This window comes from Diceros bicornis, chromosome 12, assembly GCF_020826845.1.
Source record: "Diceros bicornis minor isolate mBicDic1 chromosome 12, mDicBic1.mat.cur, whole genome shotgun sequence".
In the NCBI taxonomy this organism is placed as follows: domain Eukaryota; kingdom Metazoa; phylum Chordata; class Mammalia; order Perissodactyla; family Rhinocerotidae; genus Diceros; species Diceros bicornis.
The window spans coordinates 52,894,650-52,905,138 of record NC_080751.1 but is presented as its reverse complement, the minus strand read 5'-3'; positions in this window follow the sequence as shown (position 1 = coordinate 52,905,138).

Genomic DNA, 10,489 nt, shown 5'->3' with positions numbered 1-10,489 from the left:
CAAGAACGTGGTTGACTGAATTTTGACAAAGGTGCCAAGGCAACTCAGCACAGAAAGCATAGTCTTTTCAACAAATGGTGCTGGAACAATTGGCTATTCGTGTGCAAATATCTCCTGGGGACGGAAACATGGGTCTTCACTCTGTCTCCCATTGTCTCCCTGTGATCTTCTAAATAGAATAGTCATTCATTTAGGACAAAAATTCCTTTTTCATAGTTGGCCAATCACTTCAATACTGTCCCACTCCAGCCCAGTCTGCCTCGTCTCTCCCTAAAGGAGGAGCATTGGGTGGCAACTGGTGAATTTGCTGTTATTCAGGCTGACTTGCATTCAACTCCTGCTCAGCCCCTCCAGATGTGATGTGAGGCCAGTTTCTCAATGTCCAGGATCCTCAGTGTTCTTGTCTGTGGAATGGGGATAAGACTAGTACCTCCTGCATAGAGGTGGGAAGGTTGAGCGCTCAGAAGGTGCTCCACAAGTCAGGACTTTTTTCTCTCTTCTCCTTGAAGACCTGGTGGCTAATGAAGCGGCCCCTGCCTTCTCATCCCTGCTTTTTGCTCTGGGTCCTTTGTGCATGCCAGAGTCAAGGGAAGCTTCAAGGTGAAGACATTTCCCTATTCCCAAATGCAACTCCCTTAGCCTGCCCCCTTTTGTTCATCACCATGAGGAGGGGAAAGCAGAGAGAAGAAAGGAAGTTTATTGCCTTCTGCCCACCAAAATCCTGGAATGAGGAGGAGACAATTCCCATCAAGGTGGGCCTGAAGCCTGGCTCCTTTTTAAAAAGGTGATCCTTCGGCAGAGACCTGTTTTAAGTGATGGTTGAGCTTTGTGTAAATTGGGGAGAGATTCCAGGCGGGTAACAGCAAGTGCAAAGGCCCCGCGATAGAAGTTTACTTGACTTTTTTGAGGAATGTCTGTGAAGCTAGCACGGCAAGAGTAGAGGGAAAAAGAAGTAGCTGAGGGGCTGGCCCGGTGGCGCAAGCGGTTAAGTGCGCGTGCTCCGCTGCGGTGGCCCGGGGTTCGCTGGGTCAGACCCTGGTTCGCCGGTTCAGATCCCGGGCGTGCACCAACACACTGCTTGTCGAGCCATGCTGTGGCGGTGTCCCATATAAAGTAGAGGAAGATGGGCACGGATGTTAGCTCAGGGCCAGTCTTCCTCAGCAAAAAGGGGAAGATTGGCATCAGATGTTAGCTCAGGGCTGATGTTCCTCACAGGGTTTAGAACCTCTGTTGCCCATCGTGAGAAGACCACTGGGGAAGAAAGCAGGCTCATCTGGCATCCCAGCCCCTGGAAGTCCACTGGTCAGCCCATCCAGAGTTGTCTGACTGGTGGCAAATGGTAGTCAGTATTGACAGACACTTGAAGGGGCTTCTGGATTGTCAAGGATTAAATTGGGAGAATTCAGTTTGCACACCTGTCATCCAATTATTGAAGGGCAGTTGTGGCTAAGAGAATGGGCTCTGAGATCAGACTCCTGGATCTGTAGCTCAGCCCTGCCCCTTTCTAGCTGTGTGACCTTGGGAAAGTTACTCTTCTTCACTGTGCTGCCTCACTTTCCTCATCTGTAAAATGGGTACCCACCTTATAGAGCTGTGGTGAGGTTTAAATGCATTATTGCTAGTAAGAGGCTTAGAACTGTACCAGGCACACTGGAGGTGCTCAAAATTTTAACCATTGTGGTAGGCAAGAGTAAGGCCCCCACCGCAAAGTTGTCTGCATCCTAATCTCAGGAACCTGTGACTATGTTATGTTACATGGCAGGGAGAAATAATGTTGCAGGTGGAAATAAGATTGCTAATCAGCTGACCGTGGTTCGGGAGATCCTGGATTATCCAGGTCCAATCTAATTACAAAGTCCTTATAATGAAAGGCAGAGGCAGCCAATGAGTGCCAGAGTCAGACAAAGATTCGAAGATGAAATGCTGTTGGCTTTGAAGATGGAGGAAGGGGTTACCAGCTAAGGAATGCAGCTGCCTCTGGAAAAGGCGTGGAAATGATTCTCACAGAAGCCTCCAGAAGGGATATAGCCCTGCCAACACCTTGATTTTAGCCTAGCAACGTCCATTTCGGACTTCTGATTTCTAAAATGGTAAGATAATTTGTGTTGTTTTAAGTCACTAAATTTGTGGTAATTTCTTACAGCCACAATAGGAAACTAATACAGCCATTATTATCCTAACGATGATGATGAGGATTACATGGACTTTTCCTGTGTGGCCGTAGAGAGCAGGATGGCAGTGAATGGGAGGTGGTGCCACGTAAGCCCAGGCCCCTGTCCAGCATTGGAGCCCACATCCTCCTAAGGCTCACAGTCTTCTCTGGATGTCACCAGGCAGAAGTGTCCATCAGACGGAGGGGGCACCGCTGCACTAGGAATGGAGAAATTTGAGGCTGTAAAGCCCTCATTTTAAAATTTTGAAAATTAGTGATTAATGTGTGATATGTTTGTTGGCATAGTCTATGAATCAGAAGAATATTCATTAGAATACTCCCCTCTCTCCCGTTACCTGTGTAGAAGGTCCTGCTTTGAAATGCAACTCATTGGCAATACTCCTTTGCCATTTCCGATCAGAAAAATGTGAATTCACTTTTCTAACATTGCTACCATTTACAGAGCACGAGGCTATAGATTTATCTTCATTTCTTCTAATTCTCACAACAGTTTTGCAAAGTGTAGGTTTTTATAGACAGAATTTTTTTCTGTACAATCTATATTTGGCAATGATGGAAGTTATATAAGATGGTGGAAATTAGGGACTTCATCTTTCAAATCCCGTGACAGTGGCAAATCAATTATTTGCATTTTTATTTCCTTCCAGTAGTTGTCCCTCATACTTACCAGAATGTGCCCAATCAATATAATTTTTTTCCCATGAAGTAGGCATTTTTAATGTTTTTCTAGAGATGAGGAAGCTAAGGTCAAAGGGTTTAGAAATATACTGACTCTGGAACCAGAAAGGGTGGGGTTAGGATCAATGGTGTGCTGGTAAAAGCTGGCTCTCCAATGGTGGGGATAAAAGCCCTGATTTGTAGCATTTGCCAATTTCCACGGTGTAAATGCTCCCACCATGGCTGGTTTTGTGGACAGGCTTCTCAACCCATCTGAGTATCACTTTCCTTTTCTGTAAAGTGGATATAACTGGGCAGTGCCCAGTTCAGAGGGCCCCTCTAAACTCTAGTGCCCTTCCTTCATTCAGAAAAGAGAAATAGCTCCAGAATGAGGTATCTGGTACAGTATTTTTCAGACTGAATCATGAATCCTTATTGGGGGGTGTAAAGTCGATTTATTTGTGGGTTGCAACCAGAATTTTAAAAAGAAAACAAATAGAAAAGACTAGACTAGAACAAGAAAAAATCAGAGCTCAGTAGACATGAAAAGATTAAGTGCGGTTCCCGGAACCTTTGTTTCATTCCTACATATGTATGGATGTGTGTACTGGGTCATGAAAAATATTTTTCTTGCTGTAGGTCGCAGTCAAAACAGTTTGAGAGCCACTGACTTAGCCTGGCTTTCTAGAAAGCATCGTTTTTACCTTAGAGAGTTGTGGGGTGGGAGAGAGGCGACTAGAAAAAGTAGCTTTATATCCTTCTCTGCAGAGGAAATGGGGCTGAGGCACCCAAGGGCGGAGCCGGGGTAGCTGGTGCCTGGGACAAGCCAGGGGAAGGCCACAATGCCCTTGGCCTCCTCCAAGGCCAGGGTTAGGCTCCAAGCAACCCTTGGCAAGCGCCTAGTGAGCACGGGAGGAGGGAGGGAACCGCACATGAGGGAGGAGGAGGAAGCTGCAGGGGAAATCCTTGCTGCAAGCTCACTGCCGCTGGAACCCAACACAGCAGCTACCAGACAACCAACAATAACACCATTAGATAAAAATAACCCATGGGGGCTGCAGCCCCGCCATGCAGTGCAGGGGTACGCTGTCTAAGGGCTGAAATGTCCCCAGGCTACAGCTGGGTCATGCCGCTGGACGCTGTGCTATGCCTTGATTTCCTGACTGTTAATTGGAGGGCAGTTTTCCAGCCGGAGGTCAGTTGGGCTGGTGCCAGGAATGGGGCCCCTTGCCCCCAGGGTCTCTGCTCCCCTGCATTCTTGCACAGAGTGATATAAAAAATCACTCATGATACAACCTTGAGGTCTGAATGCACCACGTCCCCAGGTGGACTTTCATCTTACAAGAGGGCCCCAGGAGGGCTTACCCGAAGCTTGTCTCACACGGTGGATGTTCAGGGAACCGTGATGACAGAGGCCTTCCCAGCAGCCTTCAAAGCCTCTCCCTTGGCTACCCCGGGTCTGACCCTGTGCTGACCCCAAATCACCTCCCGCTGTTCCCCAAAGGCCTCTCTCCAGGCTGAAGAGACAGGCTCTCCGCTCTCCACCCAGTGCCTGAGCTCTGCCAGCTGTCGGTCCTCTCACATGCTCCGAAGTGGAGGAAGGAGGTGAGGGTCACACCAAATGTTATTTTACTGCAACTAAGCCTATTGAGGGTCAGTAACCCGCTCTGAAACAGAGACTAGGCTCCCCTGTTCACTTCTGGCCTCACAGTTTGCTGGCTAATAATCTGGTTTTAGCCTGCTTCTCAGCCTCCCCTGCCCATCCCAGAAGCACCCACATCCCTCAAGGACTGACAATATTCACAAGGGCACTGCACCCTACAGTTTACAATACACACTTCTGATCTTTCACTCACTTACACAGCATTTTTTAACCTGAGACACATGGGTAGAATTCAGGGGTGCGTGTGAATTTGAATAGGACAAAAATTACATCTATATTTTCATTAACTACTAAGTGAAATTTAGCATTTCCTGCTATTAGGAATGTAGGCAACAAACCACAGCAGTGTCAGCAGCACCTGTGGTTGTCACCAATAGCAATCACATGTGTTCTCACTTTCCCAGTACACTTGGGGCAGGTATGGTGAATTACCATTGTAGTCACGGCTACCTCAAAATCACACCCGCCGCTGGATCGCGTCAGATACGCCGTTCATAAAGGAGGACGGCTATGACTTGATCACGAACAGGTTTTTTAAAACTCTTTTGATGGCTGTGTCTCAGCATAATGGATTTTCTTTGCAACCCTCTGCATTTTATTTTATGCATTTAAAGCCTTATTCTGAGAAGAAGATTAAAACTCCTCCAAAATGCTGAAGGGATCCATGGTACAAACATATTGAAAAGCCCCTGAGGCACTGGTGGTGCTGGGGCCCTGAGCAGAGCCAGAGCAGAGGGTGCAAAGGTGAGGAAGACTCACCCACACCCCCGGGGTCTCAAAGCCAGAGAAATACCCATAAACAAATCAATAAGCTGGTGGGTGCTGTGAAGGCGGAGATTGTATGGACAGAGGGCATAGCTGGGGAAGACCTGAGAGGACCATGGAGCAGGTGGCCACTACCTCATTTAAGACTCTCGGTGGATTCACGGCCACCTCTGGCCGAAGAGGAGAGAGCCCACCTACCTAACCCATCGTGGGCTCCTCCAAAACAGCTCGGGGCCCTGGGTGGGCCGGCTTCTCCCCGGGCCTGCTCCACTCTCCTCAGCAGCCTCAGCCCTGGGCCTGGGAGTGGAGTGATGAGCTGTCCCCACTGCCTTGGTCTGCCGTATTTCCCAGAGTACAGAACTTCCATTGCTAAAACCGGGAGTCCTAGGCAAACCAGTAGAGTTGGAAGCCAAACCTCACACTTTTTACCTAGGACCAACTCAACTGCCTGGAATTTGGGTCAGCTTATTCCCACAAGCACCTTCTCTGTCTTTGTCCATCTCTGTCTATCCGGGTCTCTCTGGCTCTCACTCTCTCCCCCTCTCCCCAATTTCTGCTTTAGACCCCAAGCTAGCCATTGTCCCCAGCTCCTGGCTGTCAGGTGACTTGAACTTTTCATTCCCCTGGGGGCCTGCTGAGCACGACTTGCTCCTCATTTTTAATTGAGGTATAATTTACATAAAGTGCTTACTTCACAGGTGAATAGCTCAGTGAAGGTTTATACACCCATAAAACCACCACCCAGGCCTGGATAAAGAATACTTTCACACCCAGAAGGCTTCTGTGTCCCTTCACTGTCAACTCCTCCTCCAAAGGGTCACCACAATTCCGACCCCTCGCCACATTCGTGCAAATGGAGTCCAGCCCCCTGCACCCCTCAGGAGCACACCTGCCCTGCCAAAGCTGCTTACGGTCCCAGTGTTGCCAGCCCGGCTGGGAGAAGCCTGCTTCAGCAGGACCATGAAGCAGGAGGGGACAGAGAATGTCAGGGACACTTTAGACCTTACTGCTGGAGGAAATAAATAGCCTCATTCTCACGTGAGGACACCAGGACTCAGAGAGGGACAGTTCATTAATCGGTCCTTCATTTGACTCGCGGTCACCGGGCTCAGAAACACAGCCTGTTAGGGGAGGCAGAATTGGGATTAGAACCCAGAATCCCAGGGCAACCTCCTTTGGGGAAAAGCCAGGGCCGACTCCTGCTGGCAAGGAGGTTTTTGCCCGGGAAAGCCGAGCAGGTGTCCTGCTCCCTCTGCTTCTCCCTGCCCAGATGCCTCTCACGCCTGAAACGGCAGGGCTGCGGAGTGCTGGCTCGCAACGCTTGCTGAACGTTAGAGTCAGGGGGACCTTTAAAAAGTCTCGATGCCCAGGCCTCACCCCAAACCAATGAAATCACGTTCTGAGAGTGAGACCCAGACACCAGCAGTTTGTAAAACTCCTCAGGTGATTGCAATATTCAGTCAAATTTGTAAAGCAATTGCGCTTCTCAAGCTTTACAATGCATGTGAATCTTCTGGGGCTCTTGTTAAAACGCAGATTCTGATGCAGAGGTCTGGGGCAGGGCCTGAGATTCTGCATTTCTAACAAGCTGCTAGGTGAGGTCGATGCTGCTGGTCCAGCAACCACCATGCCTCGGATAGCAAAGATACAGAGGACCACTCTGCATCCCAATTCTTCTTCAGATAAAAGTATTTTGCAAAGATTCATTTTTCAGTTTGTCTTTTAAATATAAGGCTCATGCATCCACCCAAATAATTATACATTCACCCACTTTTACCAGGAAAGAGTATAAGGTGCTTTCTATGTGCCAAATATTGTCCTCAACAACTTCGAGGATAAAGAAATAAAGAAGTCAAAATATGGAAACATTGAGTAGAGACATAGAAAGCAGAGACAGAATATCTAATACATATCCATTTGGGGTTTCTGAAGGAGATGAGGAAGAAAATGAAAGGAATACAATATTCAACAAGAAAACGGACGAGAATTTGTCCTAAGTGAATAAATACACCTTTCCACACATTTGAGAAGGCTGCTAATCCCCCCCCAAAAGAAGAAGAGAAATACACACCACAAATTAAAATATAGAACACCTAAGACAAAAGGAAATCTGAAAAGGAGCCAGAAAGAAAAAGACAATTAACTTCAGTAGAATTAATACTCAAATGACTCCTGAACTTCTCCCCCAGAAAAAACAAAACAAAACAAACCAGCTTTGAGGAATGACAGCCCCCATTTTATTGATGAGAAAGAGTGGCTCAGAGGCCCACAGTGTTAGTGGCAGTCTTAACTCCAAGGCTCTTTTGACTAAGTCACCTGCCCCTCCCTACCCACCCCCTTTTAAAGTTGTGAGCATTAAGCTTTTGGATCTAATTAAAAACTTACTTGGGGGTCTAATCTTGCCCAGTCTTTAGTACAAACTTTGCTAGAAAAAGGTGCTGTCATTTTTCTAATCTCTGCCTCAGATCTCTTGTTCACTCTCGATTCCCCTGATTCCTTGCCCTGCCCAGTCAAACCTTTACCAGGACTTCCTTCCTAAAAGTCCCTTCCATCTCTCACCGCTGTTACTGCTGCACCCCAGCCTGGCCCCATCACCACCCCGCAGGACTATCACGGCTTCTCACAGAAAGGGTTATCTAGAGCAGTCCAGCCAGAATGCCCTTAAACAGCCCCCAAAAGAGCCACCCCAGTCCTGGCTGGCTTCTCCATCCTTTACCCAACACTTCCAGCTCTGCTTGGGCTATAGGATCCGGGCCTGGGGGTCCCCGAACAGTCCTGCCACGGAAGAGATTTTCCCCACTGTGGGCCAGCAAGGCCAGCTCTCTGACGGGAGGCAGCCATGTGTGGTGGAAAGAGAATGGATTTTAGGGTTAGACCTGGGTTCAAATCCTGATTCTCCCACCACTCACTGGCCATATGACTTAATTCTCTATGCTTCAGTGTCATCATCTGTAAATTGGAGGGAGACAATAATAACCAATTAGGGTAATTATTGTAAAGTAATTATTGTAATGTCTGGCCTTTAGAACACTTTCAGGTTTAAATAATTCTCTACTCTTCTGAGGATTACATGAAACGATGCATGTGGAAGGGGTCAGTTAGCTCAGCTCCTAGCCCACAGGAAGTGCTCACCAAACGTTATGTCTCTTTTGTCCCTTTCTTGATGACCATCTGTCTGTAGTACAAGCCATTTCTCTGCTCTTCCTTCAGCCCAGGTAACAAAGCGAGGAGGGGGTGGGGTGCAGTCAGGCCTGAGCTCACGGACTTCAACCTCCCACTATGGATACCCTTCTAGGAAAGCCTCCTCTGACCCTTTGCAGCCTCCAATTTTGCTGAAATTCCTGGGACCAAGAAGCCTCTGACCTTAATCTTGGGGTGGTTATCTTAGGTGTTGGGGGTGGGAGAGAGAAAAATGTTGGCACGTGGATGGGTTCATGTTGGTCCCAGCTCAGAAGCTGCCATGGATAATCACTGTTTATCAAATCACTGGAAAAAATGACTACAATTACATTCACACATCAACAAAAAGGAAAAATAAAAGCCCCATTGGAATGTCTGAGTCACTCTTCAGAGCCTTTAAATTACCCATTCAGTGTGACCCTTCTCCTTACCGCCTCCCCACCCTGTGCGGGAAAGTGCAGGACCATGCAAGCTGCCATCTGCCTGACTCTGGCCAGCCTGGCCAAAAGTTCCTGCAGACGGCCTATGATTCTGGCGGATTAAAATAGACCGCAAAGAGTTATTACAGGGATCAACAGGGCTTGGAGGGTCATTCTCTCAGTGCTCTGGGCTGACTTGTGACTCGGGTGTGTCATTTACACACACACACACAAAAGCCAGAGGAATGAGGAGGAGTCACAGTCAACAAGGAGACGTGCTGTCACTTGGTGCCGGTGTTTGTGCACAGAAGTAAAGCTTGCTTGTTTAAAAATGAATCGAGAGCCAGCCCTGATGGCCTAGAGGTTAAAGTTCTGGGCGCTTGCTTTGCCGCCCAGGTTCAGTTCCAGGCGCGGAACCACACCACTTGTCTGTCAGTAACCATGCTGTGGCGATGGCTCACATAGAAGAACTAGAAGGTCTTACAACTAGAATATACAGCTATATACTGGGGCTTTGCAGATGGAAGAAAAAAGGAGGAAGCTTGGCAACAGATGTTAGCTCAGAGCGAATCTTTCCCAACAATAAGAAAAAAAAAACAGAATAAAAACGAATCACCTGTCTTAGGAGAAGAGGGTGGGAGGATTGAGCAGTGACCTCCACTGAAGCCTCGTACCTCTTGTGCCACTAGATGTGTACAGGCCAACACATCATTTGCAACAACCTTCATGCCCCCCAACAAAACTGAGTTTAAGTTAGGCACTGATCTCTAAGACCACATTTTATACTCTCAGGAACAGTGGTTTCAAAAGCATTTTTTGGGTCATGCACCCCTTTGAGAATCTGATGGAAGCTGTAGACTTTCTCCCAACAATTACCAACACATTGCTTACAGATTCCAGGAAACTCACAGGATCCCCTGAGAGGCCGGGTGTACCTGGAACCGAAATTGCACTGGACAGACTTGTTATCTGAAGAAACTCCATAGTGAATCCCTTTGGGAAGTGTCCTTCTGTCCTGGGAATCCCTCGTCCCACCTCACCCCTTTTGTGTGTTTCCTAAGACTTCATCTTGGCGAATAGAGTTTGCTCATAGAAAGAGAAGGAGTTCTGACATTGAGGCCTCTCGGTCCCTGTCCCAGGTCATAACGCCCCCAGAGCTCTCCTTTCTGCTCATTCAGATACCAGGACATTCTTTCCAAACCAGGAAATCGGATCAGGCCAACCTCCACACAAAGTGCCCACTGTCAGGGCCTGGTGGGCCACTCCTCATGCCACCAACACCAGGACTATCTTGGATCTCTCAGCCACGCCCATAATCCTTGGTGTCCCAACTGGAATGCTATTGCAGGGCAAGGAATGACAGGTTTCCAGGATGAAAGTGCACACTCTCTGATACTCAGTGATCAAGAATCTTGACTATCTTCCGTTCATTCTTTGACTTGGTCATTAACTCTGTGGGCTGCAGTGGGCGGTGAGCAACAGGTCCGGGCTAGAGAAGGCTGTGTTTATGAAGCAGTTTTGTGCCCGCCTGTCTGTCTGTGAACTTTGGAATGCTCGTCTACCACAGCAACACAGTAATTATGAATAATGATATTAATGATTTCTTACATTTGTATGACATTTATCCTGTGT